General features: G+C 28.9%; 1 protein-coding gene across 3 annotated transcripts in view; it reads right to left on the bottom strand.

Moving 5' to 3' along the window:
- Positions 1–22,996, bottom strand: part of LOC109596521 (octopamine receptor beta-2R) — a 58,771-nt gene that overhangs the window by 14,957 nt on the left and 20,818 nt on the right. For 2 of the 3 annotated variants that reach the window (XM_049967683.1, XM_049967682.1), the window contains exon 2: positions 6,466–6,495. The gene's annotated coding sequence lies outside the window, so the exon portion shown is untranslated. Of the gene's footprint in view, positions 1–6,465; positions 6,496–17,181; positions 17,447–22,996 lie in introns of all 3 variants that reach the window. The other variant, XM_020012089.2, reaches the window with a different exon arrangement.

Below are 22,996 nucleotides of genomic sequence, written 5' to 3'. Positions count from 1 at the left end.
TCATAAATGTTACCTTGTTGCAACGGGACAAATTAAACTGGTAAATCTGCAATTCGTGTTTAAACACGTTAAAAAAAAAATACAAATTTAAATCAGTTCAACAAAATTATGACAATAACAAATGTGGCGAATCTGACAAAATTTAATTATATAATTCATTGACAAATTCTGGTCGGGAACATATTAATTTTACAAATATGTTAATTAAATTTTAATTTAAGGTTGACAAAATTCATTTCGTTTTAATACAATACATATAAAATGTTAAAATAATGCCGATTGCCAATTATTCAAAAAATTATTTCTGTTTTGCCTGAAATGATTTTTAATTTTAATTGAGGTTTAATAAAATGACGTTTAATTAATATTAAATATAATTCCGCAATGTACAATTTGAGATAAAAACAATATTAACAACCTTTAAATATAATTTAAAACCAACAGTAAATATTATGTTTTGTAGTACCAAAATTAACAATAAATGAAAGAATAATGAAATAACGAAAATAATTTTTGTTAAATTTAAATTATTATTCAGAGTTTCCTTAAAGTACATCACCAAGTGAAGTGTAGCTTGAAGGCAAAGATTTGTCAAAAAAATGCAAGCCTTAGAAGTCGACAAGGCTTTTTTAATTTTTTACTAACAAAACAGTAGCAAAAGAGCTAATAAAATTTGTTGAAATTTTGATTAGACGGGTATATTCAAGCTCACAATCCAAATTTGCAGTTAAAAAATTTCAAATATTATAGAAAGTGTGTGTTTTGAAATAAATTTTGGTTTTTTCTCATAATGTTTTTCCCTATTAGAGAATGTTAGATAAATATCTAGAATTAATATTAAAGTTTTTTATTCTATGGAAATTATAGTGGGTGATTTACTAAGTTATTAATAACACAAATTGTGGCTTATAAACTTTCTTTGTGGACTAATGTTACATTTAATTTATCGATTTATTCATTATTATTTTTAAATAACTTAAAATGGTCTAATTTAAATACAGTTTGTTAGAGCTAAATTTTAAGTGGCACATTTAGATATTAAACTTATCCTGTATATCAAATTTCGTTAACAAGTTACCCCGTTTTAAATAAAAAATCGAAAAATTTCGTCCACTACTGAAGCGTATAATTTTTTTTTTAGATTTTATTTTGCAAATTCTAATATAAAATTCTACAAATTACACCACCTACTAGTTATTATTACTATCTTCATTTATTCAATATTATGATAAAGTAAAATCATGAATTTTTTTATGGATCATTTTAATTAGTTGCACAGTTACAATTAAATATTGTCGACATATTATTACATTGTCATAAGGTCGATTCGTCTTTGCAGAATGTAAGAAAGTATGAATAAATAATAAAAATAATCGAATATGAGAACATGTAATTGTAGTACATATTATTCTGTGTTAAAGTTTTTCGTTTCGAGGTCGTTAAAGTCGACAGAGCGTGTTTTAAATTGTCTGAGAAAACAACGGATAATATGCTATGAAAATGTTTCATTTCGAATTACAATGTACCTGAAAATATATTTATTATCTTCACTTGATGAAGTTCATCTTTAATATATGTACAATAAATTTTTTAAAATACATATAATTTAATCTGCATAAAAATACAGCATAAAATATGTTTCGGTTTTTAAATATTTTATTTAATTTATTTCTTCCATTATAAAAACTTAAATATTTATTTGAACATTTTCAATATTCATATTGCATATGATTTAAATATGGATATCTACATTTGCTTAAATAATTTATATATTTTAAATTACAAAGATTAATATTTGAAAGCCCAATTTAATTTAAAATGGAAAATTGCCTTTTTACTGCAAAAAAAAAACATGGTAAAATAAATTAGATTTTTAGTCCTTTGGAATACGTAAATAACTCGTTCTTTCGATGAAAAGTCAACAGAAACACAAACGTTCCCACATACAAAGACCAAAACACAATAAACTGTGCAATAATTGCCGATAAGGCGTAAAACTAACGTTTCAAAACTCGTTTTTGTCTTGCTTTTCTGTTAGTCCGATTGTTTCAATTTCCATTCATCTACATTAAATTCCACGTTCAAAATCCTACTTGATGCACCATTGTTACTGGCAAAAAATCTAAAAAACAACGACAAAATTTAATATCCAACCAAAAACAAAAAAATGTTTGTTTTATTAACAACGATCGAGCTGCGAAACGAATGAAAACAGGAAATCCGAACGGTGCCGGGGATGGAAACCAAGTGGGAACGTAATTATCCCGACGGGGAGAATAAATTCGCGGCGCAGCGCGAAAATTAGCGTGGATAAATCATCGCGAAAACGCGTACCACAATAAATTTCGAATTGACCATTGTTGTAGCACTGAATGGCGCATAATGAACGAAAATTGGGACCATGAAAAGGTTCCGGACTTCGTTTAAATATGCCACGGATTAGACGGTTGTCGTTTTCCGGTTTAATTACTTTTAGAGGCTTCTCCACTTTCTTTTGTGGTTACGTTTTTGTTTAATATGAAGCTTTGTTATCTTTATTTTGGCCTAATTTGTAACGATAAAATGGAGTTGCGTTGATTCCAACGAATCAGTCTTAAGTACTTGATATCTTACGTAGGATTATATTAATTTTTGTTAGTGTAACTACTGATTAAAAGTTTAGACAAAATGATTGATCAAATAAACTAAATCAATAATGAATAATGACAAGAAACATTGGCTTATCTTGTGATTAATCTAATAAGGTACCTAATTCCACATATATCAAACTGGAGAAAATTCTGGAGATTTTACTGGTCATGGCAACAAATTTATTTCGAAATTTAAAGGCTTTTAATATAAGGTGTTTATAGATAGGTATTCAAATTACTTCCGATGGATGTAATGGAACTTCAAACTATAAGTCCATGTACAAACATCTTCTCAAAAATTGTGTATTGTATCTTTATCCATACATGAAGCATCATAAATGACCAAACAAAATAGGAATTAATCAGTGAAGAAGATCTCCTCCATTTAACATATCAAAGCTATCTTTGACGACGATATTACTTTGTGGAAGGAAGAACCAACAACTTCAATTGCTAAGGAACCTTCCTGTTCCTGTAAATCACAGGTTGGCAGTTGCACGAATGGTCACTCTGTCCTAATGAACCTCTTGTCCATCTTTCATGACATTCTTCACAGCATGCTCTACATCAATTGTAGGCAGTGCTTCGACTCCAGTTCATCCAGTTGGCCATTTCCATTAATGAACTTTCTAGCTTTGAAACTATTAATTTGACCTTAAACTTGTTCATACAATAAATTTGAAATAAATTAAAAAATCATTTAATTAATTGCACGAACATCAGGAAAGTCATCAATAAACAACAAAATCTAATGTTTATTGGCTACTACATTTTAAATAATGAACTGTTTGAACATTTAGCTTTTAATAAAATTGAACTGGGCAACTTTTATAAACTACCATCCAGAATAATAATGACAATAAAGATAAGGGAATTTATAGAGTATTAGCATAAGTGGGGTGTAGTTAACCTTAAATGGTCTTCCCTTAAATATGTTAATCTACATAATGTCCCCTAGTTAATTTCATCCCTTGAAACATCTTCAAATCTCTCTTGTGATTCGAAAATTATTATGCTGAAATTCATGTATTTAATTTAAACTAGAAATAAACTTTAATATATGTTAAAACGAACCTAATTAAAATTGATGCAGTAGTACAAACTTTAATTAATTAAATTGCAATTTATGTAAATATTGTGTCGAAACAACAAACAAGAGAGCCGTTTTAGTATTGCTGTTAAATTATTTATAGAATTACAATCAAAGTAAAATACGGTGTTTGTTTATTATGTACGATTTGAAAAGAACGATCCGTCATTAAATGTTAAACAACTCAATATCAAATAATTAATAAATCACGTCAAAACGATCCGATAAGCAAATCCGTACGCATAAACAGTGTGATTAGGGTGTGATTTATTAAAAAGTCATACCGAAATGATATATCAATGCTAATAATGATACGTGCATATAATTGATTATGTTTTAATTGTTTATTTTTAACAGGATCCCATTTAAATATTATATTTTATATGATGATATCATTTTATCATGATGTTTATTTTTATTTTAGAGAATTTTCATGAATTTAAAATAGATAAGCCGGACTTTTAAATTAATTAGCTACAGTGTTTTATTAACCGACTACAAAAAATAAAAATGAGTGATTTTAATAATAAAAATTTCCGGTAGACTTAATGAAAACCAATCCATCATCTTAATTAGCGTTGGGAAAATTAATGTTTCGTACCGTTTCCCAAACGTTGGAACAAACCTCTATTAGTTATCAGAGCACGTAACCGCTTAATATGAAAACTTCCTGGCAACAATTCCTAAATTATAATTTATTGTGAATATATGTTATAATAATTTCTTGGGAATACACCGAAACCACAACAAATTTTAACTAATTACCCCCATTAATTCTTTTTTTCCTTGTAAATAAATTATTTTTGGTTCAATTTATCAAAGTGTTTTAGTATTATGTGTCGAAATTGCCCCTTTAATTATAATCAGTGAAAAGTTTGTCGGCGATAAATATTTGCCCACCAGACGACCACCAGTTTATTAGCATTAACGTCCGAAAAAGGGATTTTTTCACATTCATAATCGTTTATGACAAACGAGCGTTTCGTATTAATTTTTTTTATTTACCCGTTAAACAAATTAAATCACATGAACGGCCGTAAATCAGGCGGCTTTGTGCCCAGTTAACTTTTCGTTTTATCGTGCCATAAAAATGTATGAATGTACATTTTCCGGGGTAGTTTTGTGACTATTTTATGTGACGTTCCTAGAGGTTAATAATTTTTGCGGCCGCATTAATTCGTCTATTAATTTAATTGCCAGTTTTACACACACATATATTACACTACACGATTCCAAACGGCAAAATTTCCATTACGAGTACTTCCGTTTACAGTTCTTCGTTTGGTACGAATGGTAAAACAAGATGTGAATTTTTAAATGCAAATAATTATTTTGTGTATCTGTATTTTAAAATTCCTAGCTTGTCGTCTCTCGAAATACGGATATATTTAGATGTTTCCCCATTTTCAAATTAAATCTTTTCAATTCGGCTGTCAGTCAACTTTCCGAATTGGATTACGAGTTCTATTCAATTTTTTCATGTGCGCATCTTTTCATTTTTCAATTAAACTAATTATAACGGAACACAAGAAAAGAGGCATAATAATAAAAAAAGAATTTTGACACAGCTACTATGGATGTTTGGTCTTAATTAAAACAGTTACAGTTCCTGTAATATCAATAATTCCATATAAATTTCGAGACTAATAAAAAACTTTAGACGTTAGTAACCTTGAATTTCAATATATTATCACACTCCCCCTTTCCTGTATTTCTCAAATATTAAAGAAGAAGTGACACCAAATACTTAACCAGATGCAGACTCTGAATTAATCTGACATACGATGTTGCTTGTCCATTTAAGGAAACCATGAAATCTCTGAAACGAGATACATAATTATGTAAAATTCTTAAGAATTTACTATTTTTGAACTATTACTCTGTAGGTGTCAATTGTCGACAATCTAAATGAATCACTTTAATATTAGAGGTTGTTTTAACAATATAATTGAAGCAGTTACTTTAAATGTTTTTCAGTACGATTTCAAATTTTTAAAATATTGTGTCAGTGAATTTAACGGCAATATTTTGGTTTACGTTAAAAAAAATAGGTTAATTAATTTTTTTTAAATTTGAATATCTTAATTTCATTAAAATTTTTACAAGAAATTCGTATTGGAAACAATGTTTTTATTATTACTAAGTTACATTCATATTAAATGGATCAATGTGTACAAATGTTTTTTATCTTAAATAGAATAAGTGTCACAGAATGCCTGTGACAATTCTCAAAATCAATAAACCACTGTTATATATACATCATTAAATTCGTTCCAGATTTTCACTATTAAATTTTTCCAGCAAAAATAAAAGTGAACGTAAACGTTCGTTGGAAATTCCACGTTGCGACAAAATTGCATCTCATCCTCGTCCAGATAGTTTGAGGAAGATTCATCATTACACGTTTAAAATCAGAATGCCGTTCGGATTTCCATTCGAATCAGATTTTTCCGGCGTGAAAAGGAGCCTGCAATCGAGCGGCCATTCATCCGTTCATGCGACGACGCCACAATAAAATTTGCCCAATTTGGGTTCTCACAATTCGTAAATTGTAGGTAACATAAGACAACTTATTGGATTTTGATCGGCACGAATGTTTAGTCACTCGATACCCCATTCTTCGGGCATTCCAACGGAGAATATTCAATCGGAATTTTATTAAATCCTCTTCCTTTTGCTTTAAATTATTTTTTCTTTTAAAGAAGCATAAAATGAGCATAAAGTTGATGTGTCTATAAAACTTACTTGTTCTGGCTCCATTTGGAGAATTGTTTCCTGTAACAAGAAATAAGTAAATATTTATTTTCATTGCTTACACTCTTACACTTGCATAAGCTAACTAAAACTTTCGTTTTAATTTTTCATTTACATAAACATTACAACATTAGTAGCATATTTTTTATAATTTTGACTAAAAATTAGCTTATACAATATTATTAATTATTGCTCCTTACAACGTAAGTTAGAAATGGGGGTAAAACGTTAAAAATACCACATAACATATCGATTCTTTCTAAAAATATGTACGTTGCACTTTCTGGACGGTTTTCCATGCAAATTAAATGGTTGGCGTTGAACAATGAAAATTGGACAGATAAATTACGGACAATTGACAGAAATGCTTGCTATTTATAATACCCAGTTAAGGTCAATATGTTTGATGCAGACACCACTTCAATTAAACTAAACTAGTGGCAAGTGACTTTGTGTTTGATTAATCTATTTTTCTGCCCTTTTGTGCAGTTTAATGTTAATAACTCGGTTAAGGAGTTTAAATAAATTTATTACGAGACAAAAGATATTGCGACACGTTTAGTTTCTCACGGACAAACTTAAATCCCGAACTTTTGTTTGTTACAGAAAATTGCTTTTATACTTTACTAAACTTCTTAACACTTTAAACAATATGCTTATAATCGAACTGAAGGCGAAACATGAAATTTTATTTTAAGGAAAAAATGGCATTTTCGAAATTTATGTTCAAAAAATGACATGTTTACAAGGAAATTTAAAATTTAATAGTCGTAGATAACGAATATATTGGGTAAAATAAATGTTTCCCTTAAAGTAGAGTCAGACTATTTCATTCTGAGTCGCTTTATTATCGGATCAACCTTTTACACTTCAACGAACTGATTTATTTCACACCCTATTAATATCGAACCTCTCAATTATCAGCTCGATTTTCTTACCCCAAAATCGTGATTTTATTAATAAAACAGACGCGCAAATGTACACAACACAACAATGAATAGTTAAACAGCATTTCACGTGAGATTGAAGACATACAACAGGCATAATGACGCACAATGTACCAAATATCGATTACATTTATATTAATATCAATAGAGAACACATAACGTAAACACAATGGCATAAAATATCCATTATTACATAGCCAACATCATAAATCTATCCGGTATTAAATGGCGTCAAGACCATCAACTTCTATAAAATTATTAGTTTCCAGAGGAAATGGGTCCCAACCGTTCTATTGTCCCGTTTAAGCCTCAAATAAGTTAAATTTAATTTTTAATGTTTCAATTTCTAGCTGAAAGCATTGTTTTAAATACACTAGAACTTTTCTGTATTAAAATTTTCGTAAATATTAATGGGTTTTTAAGTTATATTTCGTTTTTAATTTATCACAGAAAAGTCTTTGTGACATTACTTTGTATTATAATATTTTAAATTAAAATAAAAACCTTTAAAAGGTAAAAAACGAAATTGTTTTATTTACTGTTATAGCATAAAATCTATATACCATAAGCTCAAAATATTCGAAAAAATACCCAGTATACCATCAAGTTATGAATGTTTTCTTGTTCGATTTATGTAATCTTAATAGTTGAAAGTTCAAGTTCATTCAATTTTTCATAGTCACCAAAACTATGGATTTTATACACCAGACAGATTTGTGTTTCAGGTAATACGTATAAAATTTCTGAAAATCATTTATCTGGTGATGTTAGGTTAGAGATAAACAAGCTTTTCACAACCCTGAAAATGCAACGTGCAAAAAAAACAGCGAACGGAGAAAAACTGTGCACATACGAGTTGACGGGATGGAAAACTCGCAGATAATTTACAATTTGCATTTTAATTTAAAATTCTCCTCTCGCCGAATTTTCAGACGCTACGTGTCGTTTCCACATAGCCGGAAAATAAAGAACCGTGCGGACGTTAATGAAATTAACGTCGGGTTAGAGTGTTAAATTACTTAATAATTTGTTTTACAACGAAAATTTAATTTAGTGTCAGTTCGACATTTATATATTTACATATGGTGAAACGTTTCGCGGATGCTTAATTGGGTTTATTCGTGTTTACGTACTTTCAATAATAAAACTTGAAAGATGATTCAAAAAACAATTTACACGTGAATCATAAATTGGATGGTTAGTTTATTGTTATGAAGAGTCAATGTCACACATAATTATTTTCTATTGCAATGAAAACGATATGAGGTAATTTAAAACTTCCTCGTGTTTGTATCGCTTCAATTGTTTCTGTCATTAGTTAGTAAATAATAATACGAATCGATTATGAATGAATTTGCATCGCTAAAAATATTTACATATTCCGTGCAATAAATCAAAAATTTGTTTACGTTTTAGTTCAAAGACTTCACGAACTTAAACAAGTAATTTAGTTTGACGTTTACAACATTAAGTGATTATATTTGTTTTCGCTTAACCAATATCAATTATTTGCACGTATAAATAAATAACTTTATGTGCGAATAGAGACGAAAAATTGGCGAAATATTGGAAATAATTCAAGAAAGGTAAATGTAAATATTGAAATGGAATTTTGGGGCGATAAATTTCAGTTTTAGTAGTCTGAAAACGGGTTACGAATTTATATATACATAGATTTACCGGCCTGAAGTTTCAGGATTCTCCGAATTCCAATTTAAATTCACCCCTCAAGCCAAATATATGTACACTCATACAGCAAACTTACTTACTTACGTCGACTTATTTATGGGCTTTCTCACGGTTAATCAATACTTGAATATGCTAAAAAAATTTAATATCCTTAACATTTGTAAGATAAAAAAGTATAAAGAAATCATTGTTACATGATGAAGTGGTAAGTGTTACTTTTAGCACTTTTAAGTACACAAGAATTTCCAAATAAATCATTGACTTAAACATTTCACTGTTGCAGATAGATAAAGCGATTAAAATTGACAAACTGAAAGTGATAATAATTAACGGAATATGAGGGATTGTTTTAGTGGTTTACTGGAAATATGATAAAATATTTCGCATTAATTTAATACCATAAGTATTCTAATCAATTGCCACTTACTTTGAGGATTTAGAAGAATAATTATTTTTGTTTTTAACGTTTTTACGTAGAACTATGATTGAACAAAAAGCTTGATTAATATATTAATTAATTATTGCACAAATACGTCATTGTGTGATCAAAAAAATTCTATGAAATTACAATTAATCAGACTAATTGGATAAAAGAGTTCACTGTTAATTAAAAAATACAAATGTATAAAATTGAGAGTGTTAAATTTCATGTTGTTAATTTATGTAAACATTATTTCAATTTATTATGTATGTATTTTCCACAGCTGTTATTTCAGAAAAGAATAAATAATAAACTAGTTTAGAAAGAAATAAAACAAATGCCTTCAAAATAAATATAATGAAAATTCATAATATATTACGACATTTAATATAAAATTATAATTATTGTTACAAAGGAAACGAAATGCGACAAAAGCAAAAGAATTCATAATAAACAACCTTTTGATATTGGAGAAGTCGGAGTACTGGAAAATGTGTATCGATTCATTTCTAATGAAATGTCTCTTAAAAGAAATTTCAATTTTTCCCATTTTGTTTATCACAACACTGATTAATTAGAAAGCACAGAAACTTCGATAGATATAAAAACTTACAAACTGGAAATAAACTGAGTATAAACTTAAAAATGAATGTAGAACATAAAAACACCAAACCATAAATTTATTAATCCGAATTAAATTGTCCCCGAAAAAATGAAATAAAAATGGGACAGTAGTTTTTTATGTGGGAGGGAGTTTAAATCTGGGTCGCGGCATTTCAGACTTGTCGCGTTTATTAAAGGGCCCGCTGAAACTGACGAAAACAAACTGAAAAGTCACATTTAAAACGGAACGTGAAATAAAATTTTTTCATTTTGTACAGTATATATATTTATTTTTTTGGTTTGTGTTCAACATAATTGAACATAACAAAACTAATTATCTAAATTAATCCGTTTTAATCTTGAGTTTCTGGATCCATCAAAATTAACTCGCAGTATCAGAGATTTGCACGAAATTGGAATTATCGATTTTATGGAGAATTCTGGATATTTGCTGTGAGGATTTTGGGGAGACTTTTTAATTTGTTGGGACACGGTTTTTATGGTTATTTACTTAGGATCTTGCGGACTCGTTGAAATTACAATTAATCATCGTTTATTAAGGAAAAAAATTGCTTGATCATTTTAATTAATTTAATATTAATTAAGAACTGTTTAAGCTTGAACAAATAAATATTTTATATATTTTAATATGTAACGGCTAGTCAATTGCTGGAAGCCATCGAAATAAAAAATGTCTGTTAATAAAAGTGACCCTGAAAAAAATCGTAGAAAATATAAATGGCTGTATTTCTTAAATAATATGTTGCTGGTGATAGTGAACATAAAACTTGATAACACCAGTTTTGCTCAGCCAATGTAAAAAGAAGTAATGTAAAGAAACACTAATTTGATCACTACAAAATTTGTAAATTGATTTCAATGTTACATGTAAGTAAATAAAACTAAATATCCACGTATTTTAAGGTTTTTAATTAGTAATATTTTATTATAAATCTATTATTTGTTCAGTAGTTCCTGAGATTTGGTCGATTATTTCCACCATTTGGTTACATCATTATAAAAACAAACAAACGTAGAAATGTTCTTTAAACAACGTGAAAACTCGAATTAATAAATTAGGAGATTAGAGAGATGAGTTGCAAAAGAGAAACAAGCTCGAGAATTATGAGTAACGTAAACGTTTGCCGGTTAATGTAATATGATTAACAGCTAATCCGTCAATCAATCATGCGAGCTGTCGACAAAGCAACATCAAGCGTTTTAACACACAAACCTTGTCATAATCAAAATGTTACATGATTTTCCTTGTTTCCTTTAATTCTTATCATTTCTCATTCATTTTTACGAACCAAAATAAAAAAAATAAAAATAATTACTGATGCTAAAACATGTTGTTTTGCTCCCCCTGTGTTTAACTATCCTAAAATTTAATAAAGGTTTGATTAACTCAGCTTGTGTGCCGTTTTTGACTTTTAATTAACCCCTGATAATCAATCTTTGGTCTTTGTTTCGATCTGCCGTATTATTAACACCGAACAAAGACAAGAGCTTTTTCACTTTTTTGTGTTTATTTTTTTTTTTTTTTGTTGATTAAAGGAGACGGAATGAGGCAAATAATTACCGAGTGGAGAACATAAAACAGGGTGAGAAGCCTGTTCATTAAAAATAAGAGATTTTAGTAAATTGTGTGTAGTGTAATTCCGACTTTAATCCGTACTAGAGTTTCTCGCGCACTAATTAACGAATTGATTTATATTCATTTCTCTCTCGAGCACCAACTAAAATACTCACACAAAACGCGGTATTTTACCCGTAAAAATAAATTCGATTAAACAATACAGAACAGTGTTTTATTAATGCAAAAGAGTTCTCTGGTTGTGCGGAAAAATTCACCGGCATTATGTAATAAATTACGACGTTCCGTTTTTCCTAATTCTAAGGAAAAATTTAAAAAAGTTTTTCATTCGTTTCCTCCAACTTTCCAACTTCAGTTGCTTGGAAAGTCTGATTACTTATTAATTCGACCCATTATTGCTCACCTCGTTTAATTGGGTATTTTAATAAATTAACGGCGAAATTGAATTTAGTTTAATTCGTAGTGATTATTTTGTGGCGAAAATAAAATGGGACCGTTAAAAAAAATTCCCGAACAGTAAAGGAAGTAATAAATTCAGAATAATTGAACAAGTTAGTCACGCGTCTAATAAGCCAGGAAATAAATTTAGTTCCTTTAAACAAGAACATTAATCTTTATTAGTGGTTTACACAATTCTAAACTTCTTATTTTCCGCCACAACAATTTCATAAAACTTTGCAAACATTAATTTCAATATTACATCGAATCGTTCAAGTTCAAGAAGATAAACAGAGATGGAAGTTCACATTTAATATTAAAACATACATTTTATAAATTGCATTTTATGGTTACGAAGTTAGAAGAGTTCATAAACGATAAATTTGGAAAAAAATATCTATTACCATAAAATGCTGGAACTTCAACCTTTTCAGTACGGTTATCGATGAAGTTGCAAATAAAAACCAAATTTGCAGCGAGAAAATTTATGAAAAACAAACGGTTTTTTTTCTTTGGTAAAAATCGTGTCGTAATTCAAGACGTCAAGTTTGTCGGTGGATAAATGATGTATGCCTGAACGGCCGATTTATTATTCCGATCGGGTTTAAGGAAATTGCATTTCATAAAGACTCCGACATCATTTTCCCGTCGTCCATCAATCAACGCACGCTTGACCATTTTTACTTATTTTTTAACATTCGCCATTTAACATTGTCGTAGGTCAAAGGATAACGCACGAGATGAGAATGTTTAATTATCGATTAACAGATTATAAACGCCAATTAGTAAACAACTGACATTCTTGTTTGGATTGTTTTGAAGTGGAAACTGTTGAAAGTTATTTATTCAACAGACTATCATATTTTGGCAATCGAACAAAAATATGTCCAGTTAATAACTCTTGTCTATCCTTAAGCAAATTGACAAATTGATGATGAGTGAGTTGTGGGATTTTCTGTTAAAGCTGAACTCTAATTTATTTTGTAAGTACGATGTAATGATTAAGAACAGTTTATTTTAAAAAGTAATTATAAACTTTTCTTATTATTTTGTGTACTTGAACGTGCTGTTTTATAACAAACTAATGTTTTAAGATTAAGTTAAGTTTTACAGCGCAACTAATCATAATTAAAACTTTATTATACTGGCATAAACCAGATGTATTTTCTTTTGTCAGTTTGTTGAATTACAAATAATTAAGAGCGATTTGTAAACAGACTTCAGTTTAATTTTAAGAAAATTATATTAACAAGTTGATTTATTGTTTTGACCATGACCTTCTTAAACTTTTCAATTCACTATTTTTAGTGACTAATAAAAATAAAATCTTAAGCGGTCCGACTAATTAAAAATAGATGGAAATAAACAGTTCATTTCGGTTATTTTTGGATTATGATACCGTAAATTAAGATTAAAAGTTTCCTTTAATTAATAACAAATAAATTTTTATTCATGTCAAAACATTATTACTACCAATGTATAAATAATTTATTTAATGTACTTTTTATTAAAATTTTTAGATATGGACAAAATTAAAATTTAACAATTTAAAATTTAGATAATTTGATGTTAAAATCCGTAAAGCAGGTCATGGTCAATTTTAATGTAATAGAAGTGGTTAAGCACTAATCGCAAACACTTCCTTTTCCTTCATCTTTATTTATATTTATTTATTTAGAATTTATATGGTATGTAAATTACAGTAAACGATAGATTATAATATTGAGGTCCAGTCTACTTTATTTTGTAAAACTTTTGTTTCGTTTATTTGAAAAGAGATAACATATCTGACAAGTCAATTAAATTTTTGAAAATTGCTTTGGATTTAAGTCTATTTTGTGATAAATATATAGAATGAATAAAAATGCATTTCCCAAGTTAATTTGGAAGCAATATTTGTTATTTTATTAAGAAGATTGTTGACATTTGAAGAGGATGTGTTATTTAATAGGTCACTAAACATTTTATTAAAATTGTTATTAATTTTCGATGTGCTATATTGCACATTAAATATTAATTTTTTAGGTCAAAGATGAACGGTTTTAATAACTTTTATTGATCTAAAATCGTTGCGTGAGTATTTAATCTTTTTCCATTTTATAATAAAAACATTTGTAAAACGATGGCTACAATTTATGCGTTTAATATATTAATATTTATTATAGTATTAATAAATCGTCCTAATTATAACCGTATGGATTTTCAACATTCAGTTAGTATTCGTGTCTTTTAGCACCGTAGTTCATTTAGATAATTATATTTTTAGAATATACATAAAATAGAGATAATGTTCACTATAATACATTTCGTGAATTTTACTAAATATTTTACTGTTTCGCAGATAAATTTTACAGATAATAAACATAACGTATTATTTTCATTAGTAATTTTATGACATAATACGATCATATTTCATTTAAAGCATGTTGTGTATTTTATAAAGTCGGACATCAATACCACATTTCTCTATTGTAACGTTTTAAACAAAAGGTAATTTTCCAGTGGAAATCACAGAATTTATTCAATCGCTTTTCATTTTAGTTGCGAATCGATCGATAACTACAATTTAAAGTTATTTATACCAACAACATTTTCATTTACAATATGATATTGGTATTGGGTATTTTCATTTGGTACAAAGACCGGAATTGTCGCTCCGCTCCAGTTTCTGAATCCATTCAGTTACTCGACGTTAATTTCGTTTTATTCACTTTATGTCGATACTGTTGTATTGGAGAATAAATGATTCTAGGTTTTTTGAATACATAAATCATACACATCATGCGTATATTTTTGTTTTTTCATTTAGGTAAATGTCCAATTTTTGTTTCGATTGAAATAATTGGGTTAAAGCTGTGGAACTTTAAAACTTTGTATTATTTTTACTATTTGTAGACGCAGTAAGTATTTGTGTACTTTTTGAAGTGAAAACTTCTTTAGCCACGTTGGACACTTTTTGGTAAGGGAACATTTTATGGGTTCGCGTCACTGACATGCTCATGACACGCACGCGCAGTGCACACTTTGGATGGCTGAAATCTCGAACATTCGCGTCACCGACATGCTTTTAGCCATATATCTATAGCTATATAGCTGACGTATAATGCTGTGTATATCTTATAAGTGAAAATTAAATAAATACAAATACTACCCATAAATAATATGATTGTTATTTCAATTGAATTGTATTTATATTTTGTCATGATCTTATACAGCTCGTGATATATTTGAATAATAAAATAAACATGCATATAATTGTTGCTCGGAGTGTCAATAGATGTGAAAATCAGATTAACGTTGATAATTTTAATTCAAACATTATGAAATTTCAAATTTTAATACTAAAAGTTTTCATTTATTTAGTAGTCTCTATAATTGCCAAATTTTATTTTTTTTTAATAAATAATGTTTAAATATTTAATTGAGTCCTATACAACAAGATGCGACTAATTGCAATGTAAAATTCATAGTTCATCACTCAGTTCAAATTAATGAAATACAATAAAATATAGCATTCGTTTGTGTTTCATTCCATCGTTATAGTATTTCTTATTATTCGATATTGACCTATCAGGATTTAAAGTGGTTTATAATTTGATAAACTAATAATAAAAAATGTAGAGCTTTAGCTGTAAGCTAGAGTAACTTATCAAAAATTGTGACAAATCGTGTATTTTTGTAAAAGCGTTAAAAACCTTATCGTTAGTGAAGTTATTGAGAACATAAAAACCACCTAGATGAACTAAAATCCAAGTTTCAGATTTCAGTACGAGTTTCAGTTTCCGTTTGCCAATAGTAAAACAAACTTATATAGTGGTTTTTGTATCGTTTTTCGAGTTTGCCTATTCGCCCGTTTATTTCCCCATAAATCACCGGTTTATATTCTTGCCTGAGCTTTGCGCGTTCAGTTTTGCCCCGCTTAACGAATAAAATAAACCTAACGAATCTCGGATCATCGTATTTTAATGGACTTTAGCACAATAACCAAAATACACTATATTTGCTTGTTTATGTTTTTAGTTTATACCGGTTTTTGTTTGCTTCGGATTAAATAAAACGCAAAAATTTAAAAGGGTTGTAAATTTTATTGGAACCGTTCCAACCTCCAGTTAAAATACGAAGTGAATGAAATACTTTTAACGTAAAACGGATAATTGTTTATTGAACATTTCCATTGCAATTAACGACAAATTTTAAAAGCATCATTTTGAATACAGTAAATAACGTTTGATCGAGCTTTTTAAATACTTATTCGTGCAGTAACTGCTGTGATGTATATTACTATTCAACGTATTTCCTCTTTTTTTTTCAATCAAAGGACGAAACACATTTTAATCGCATATTAATTAAGTAATAAACTAATTTTATTGAAGCTGATTTTGTTTGTAACAAACCGTTTTAAACAAAAATAAAGCAGTTAAATATGTCAACGCGATCTAAAAACAGCCCGTTAAAATTGCAAAAACCTAGAAATTCCAATCGCGACTAATAATTCACAGCTGCCAAATGAATCACACACGTACATATAAATTAACACATATTTAGTATTAATAATAATCATGATTCACTACACAATATAAATATTTTTTTGTTTTTTCAATCAAAACCGATTGAATTCACAAATGGAAACATTGCGATTTGATTTAATTACAGGAATCACAATTTAAATTGTCCTGCCTGGCAGTTTTATTTTTTCGAACAACGCCGATTCAGTATTCCAGCGAAATTAATTAACGACACTCGATGTACCTACGGTTTTAGTTTTTGAAAACTATATTATGAACTTTTGTTTCCGTTCCAAAATTAATGGTCTCTAACTGAATGCGTGCAAAAATACAATAGTATATGTATTTGAAATATATTTGTTTCTGAACCTGCGCTTACACGAAAAAAAGTAGTTTATTTCTGAACCGATTTAGTGAATGTATAAACAAAAAGAGTAATTAATCACGTGGACTCGTATCTTCTGCCCCCAGAACACATTTCGGATGGAATCTTTTAATTAAACTTACCTTTCACGTCCCCCCCGAAAATTTATGCTGTAATCCCTTTGATAAAACTGTCCCTTAAATTTTTCTATTAGTTCCACTGTTCCGCCGCCCCCAAAAACTGTATCACTCACACACTCGAATCACATAAATTATTGCTGACGACTGTTTTTTTCGCTCAGTTTTCAATTTGAATACGTCTATTTTGGGTACGGTCCGTCTGTTCGTCTCCCCAACATTTTTTCTTTTATGTATTTCTTGTTTTTCACCAAACAGTTTTACAGTCGACCTGAAAATAATTAATTTAAATTATTTTTAGTGTATTCTATGCTAAATGCTAAATGGAGGTAATTAAAGGCGAATGTTGGTTTGTTTAATGCAGCGTTTAATAGTTTTCAGTTTGACTAAAGTTGAATATTGCTTTTTAATAGCAACAGAACTTCGTAATTGTGTTCTCCAGTTTCAATTACTTATATACTGACACCAGAAATGCTTTTATTTTATAAATCAGTGTGTAATTTCAATTTGTATTTGCCTAAGGTCCGTAATGGTTTACGTTTATTGTTTTATAAGTACAATTGTAAAATGGTGCGGCTCGACCGATACATCGGCATAGGTGGTCCAAAGATTCCACCGTCGGTCTCGCCATCTGCCATTGGCAGAATATACGCCCATGTATCGATATTGTGCTGATGTTTTTTATTTAATTAAATCACTACCGAGTTGTGTAAACTGAAATGCAAATTTCAAAACTTTATATTAATAATTCTGCAGTCTACACATAACATATAATCTCCACTTTATCTGTTTTTCATACATTACTGGTATAAAATAAAAATAAATTATTTTCATGTAAAATATACTAGTTACGAGAAAAAGTAATTTACTCTCTCGGTTCATGAAGTAATATGTAGTATATTTTTAAAAGCTTATGCTGTAAGTGTGTTTTTTACTTTTTCCTATTGTATTTAATTTTTTCTGTGCTATAATTCGTGTAAATTTATATTATACTATTTTATTTATATTATACTCTGAAATTTATTATGAATCTAAGATAAATAAGGTTCAATTTAATTTTATTTTAATTTATTCGTTTTATGCTTGTATTATAAATTAACATAATTTGTAACGTATACAGAAAGTACACCTTTATTGTTAATATGTATAATTTAATTACATCTAATTTACAGTATTGACAGAAAGTAGAGCAACTTTAAAAATATGTATATAAATTGCTACTACCGTGTATTTGCAAATGTAATATAATTTATACCAAATATGAACACTCTGTATACAAACATAGGTAAATATTTCTTGTATTAAAAATAACTCTGTTAGTTACAAATCAAAAAACTAAATATTCAACTGGCAAAAAGCAACCTTTTATTAAATATCACTAATCTCTACAAAATCCACAATAATTTTTAATTTTACAGTATATACCAAAGTAAACTATACCGCACTTAGATAAAAATATGCCAGTAAAACTTTATTTTCAACAAGATAATAACCCGAAGCACACTTCAAAATATTTGAGGCTGCGGCTTTTAAAGGAAAAAATTAATGATATGAACTGGCCAACTCAATTTCCCGATCTAAACTTCATTGAAAACTTACGGGAGATAGTGAACAACAAAATAAGACACAGAGTATAGTAATCAGCAAGATTTATTCACGGTTCTGCAAGAGGTCTGGCAAAATATGGATCCAAATATTATTGACCATCAATTGCTTTCTATGAAAAAAAGGTGTTTGGAAGTTATTAATAATAATTTGAATTTTATAATATCATCAGTAAATTAAACTCTATTTTTTTATTGTTTAACTATGTAATTGTTAAGTTTATAAAGAGAAATTAATTTTTAAAATACATTCTTTTGAACATAATAACCAGGAAAAAATGTATTTGAATTTTAAAAAAGTTGCTCTACTTTCTGCCAACACTGAACATATAAACTAAACTGAGTTTTAGTTTACTAAAATCGTAATTGGTCAATATATATCGGCATTCGTTGATGTAAAAAAAATGCTTCGGAAATGGTTTAAATCGAATGGATTTCAAAATAATGTTAATTAATAATTAATTAATATTCTGTCATGTCTTGTGTTTCCAATTAAGTGTTGGCCATTAATTAAAAGGTTACAATTATGTTAATTAATGACATATTATTTGCCTCAGGCATGTTAAATAAAATCGTTGCACCATCAAATATTTGAACAGTACTTTGTAAAATTCGATAAATCAGCTCAAAACTTTTAACGCATCGAAAACCATTCCAGACATAAACAAGGTCGCGAAAATTATAATACTTTCAGATTAAATTGAAATATTTGATGGGCAATTAAACGTGTGGGCGTTTACGTTTCGAAAAACGACAAAAAACCCACATTCATTTTATCTTCAACAACTTTTTAAAGTAAAAATTGTGACATTCGGTGATAAGTGGTGCGATTTGGTAAAGGGCATTTTCCCCTAAAAACGGTTTTTCCGCTCGATAAAAACGAACTGCACTGAATGTTCTTTTCGACCATAGTGAAACAGTTGAGTTCGACGCTGACCAAGCAATTTAACGAAAATTCCATTCGGAAAACTTTCAATTATTTTTGATTGGCCTCGTTTTATTATTATTGGACGGACGGTTTGAACATTAGTTACGGATTTTGCTGTCTGGTGAAACATTACGGTTTTACAATTAATTAGGTTTTTCCTCACACATCGATTCCTTGTTTGGAACAACATTTAATGTCGTTTGCGATCACAAAGTAAATTCGGTTTCGAAAAAAATCCTTTGAAGTTAAACACACACGGTACACACAATGATAAAAGTACAAAGTACTGATTTAAATCAGATTTTAATTAAAAAGACATCGATCGAATTCGGAAATTTATTTACAAAAGTGTCTTTCAAATTCTACTGTGCAAAAGCAAATTTTAATTAATAAGAGTATCGAATCGTATCAAAATGCATTATATCATTCCGCGTAACTTTCCTTTCATTTTTGCCTGGAGAAGATTCCAATTAGATGTGAAACGTGGAAGGCATTAAATCCCGAGTAAAAATTTAGACAAAATTACATTAAAATCCTTAATTAAAGTCGCAGCATCTGAAATTCATCCTCCACCTTTTCAGATAATTAATGCGGAATGAATCTTATTTTTGAATTTTGTCGGCGTCGAGAAAAACCGTTTTGTTCCCTAATCTAGGTTTTATTTACGTCGGTGCCAAATATTTATAAACTAGATTTTTACCGGTTCTAGGATTATTTGATACCTTTGCATGGTAGCAATAATTAAATTATTTTTTTAACATCCCAGGGAATATTTATAAAATAACAATTATTCCCTTGACATTGAATAGTTAATATTAATAGGCAGACGAAACATGGAGTTAGTGAGATAATGGTCGTACAATTGTTCCGATTCTATTTTTAACTCGTTCTGTAGTTTGTTGTGTGTTTTGTCCTCCGCGACAATTTTACACTTACTATATCTGCCAAATCGCCGGCCCGAAAATAAATAAACCACGTGTCCGTTACTAAAATCGAGCGATATCGCAAAATCGTGCCCACACGAAAACTTTAAAGACCGGTTTTCCAGTTTGGCGGTGCCAATTTTATCGTTTTTTGAGGTATTTTTGGTTTTGGGCTTCGATGCCAAAATTGTAAAATCGATTTTATTAGTTTATGATGGAAAATAATAAATTGTTGGGTGTTTAATTACACAGAATATGACAATTGTAAAATTACCATTTTGTGGATTTGAACAGATTTTATTTAGAACATCTTTTGTTTCCTCAAAGAAAATTTTCTTGTGAAGAATTTGCCATTATAATTGTAAATTTGGTAGATGGTAATCTGAAATCAACAAATAGTAACCTAGACTTACAATGTCTCACAAAGTGTAACAAGTCGTGCTTGGAATTATAACTGGAAAATTGGTAAGGCCAATATAAGACATGGTGATGATCGACAAAGAGCTACGTCCAGAAGGCACAAATTCTAGTTCATACTCTACATCCAGACTTGTTGGAAATATTGGAAACATTGTAAAACTATCTACCATTTGAAGAAAGTTGCATGAAGCTGCTTTTAGAGCTAGAAGACAACACTCTATTGAATAGGGAGCATCGGGTTACCGGAAAGCAAATACAAAGATGATCGCCTATGGACTGCAATCGAATGGCATAATGTTTGTTCACAATGAATCTAGGTACATGACTTCTTTAGACAAAAACTATAAATGCGCAACGAAATTATGACTTATACAACCAAGTGTTATTCCATTTACTCAAGAAATATTTCGTTTTTCTAAATAGCATTGCCCGACATCACCGTACCAGACTTTGATTGTATTGGATGTATTTTACACTTGAAACCACAAGCCTCATAATTTAGAAGAACCAGCTAATGCTCTTGGAGAAGAAAGCCATCTATAGGTCAAGAATATATTCGTGCACTATACATACTATTTTGAAAATGTCAAGGAGGGTGGAAGATGGTTTTACAGCAAAGGGGATCAGCGAAATACTAATTAGAAAAATGCGGATGTCTCTTGTTTAATTTTAATAAAATTAATAGATTAATTAATTATTTTATTGATTTTTCAAGGAATTTATCGATATTAGCTTTGTTACTAGTTTAAATTTTCTGTTGGTTGTGCTATTTGTTTAATTTAGCAGGAGAATACATTGTTTATTAAAATTTATTTTGATAATATTTTGTTGCAATGCCATTCTGATTTTTGAAGTGAAAACTTCTTTAGCCGCGTTGAGCATTTTTTGATAGGGGAAAATCTTATGGGTTCGCGTTACCGACTTGCTCAAGTCTGGCGCATCGCAGTGTGCTGTGCGGCTTAGACACTTTTTGGATGGGTGAAATCTCGTGCGTTCGTGTCACCGACATGCTTACAGCAGTATATCTGTAGCTATAGAGCTTTGTATACTTTATAAGTTAAATTGAATGGATTTAGTGAAAAGTCACTGTGCATTGTTGAAATAGTGTTTTTGTTCGATTATTATTTGAATGACCATGTCCAATGATTGACCACTTAGTACTACAAAATATAAAACGACAATCAATCCCGTTTTTACGCGATACATAGATAAATTTGAAACAAACATTTTCGTTTCTTACTTTAGTTACCATAAGCCAATTGTATCTTTTTTAGAACAAAATGAAATAATTAAAACTAGAAAAAGTTTAAGTATTGTTGAAATTAATGATGACAATGATCCAAGCAATTAAAATAATGTTAAAAATCAAGTATATTGAAAATTGATGTTGATAATTTTAATTCAAACATTATGGAATTTCAAATTTTAATACTAAAAGTTCTAAGTTTTCACTTCTATCGGTAGTCTCTGTAACTGCCAATTTTAAATTTCTTTTTAAATAATTCAAATTATTCAGTCACGCTGTGTATATAATAATGGTACCTATTGTTTTTGTATTACGATACTGGGTAACAAATACCATCACATTGTCAGATTCTTATAAATAGAATGATTTTCAAGAAAAGCATGTATTTTATCGACGAAACAAGAGCTTTATTATGTATTTTAAACTGTTTGAATATTTAAATTGGTTTAAATGTCAAATTCGCAAAGTTATTAAGTGAAATAAGAGAAAAAATTAAAAGTTTTTTTGTGAAACGAACACTCTGTCTAATGTTTCGAATTTTTAAACAACTCATATCAAATTTCAACAAGTTTCATTAATTTACTGCAAAACAATAAATGAATAAAGAACAAGTTTCGAAATTTCTAAGGCTTGTAACATTAATAGGGAAAAGATTTTATTGAACTTTGAGGAATAGTCAAAGTTGCAGTCAATCAGAATC

The sequence above is a fragment of the Aethina tumida genome, chromosome 5, assembly GCF_024364675.1.
Source record: "Aethina tumida isolate Nest 87 chromosome 5, icAetTumi1.1, whole genome shotgun sequence".
Lineage (NCBI taxonomy): Eukaryota > Metazoa > Arthropoda > Insecta > Coleoptera > Nitidulidae > Aethina > Aethina tumida.
The sequence above is the reverse complement of the archived record's forward strand: the minus strand, read 5'-3'. Positions and strand labels throughout refer to the sequence as shown.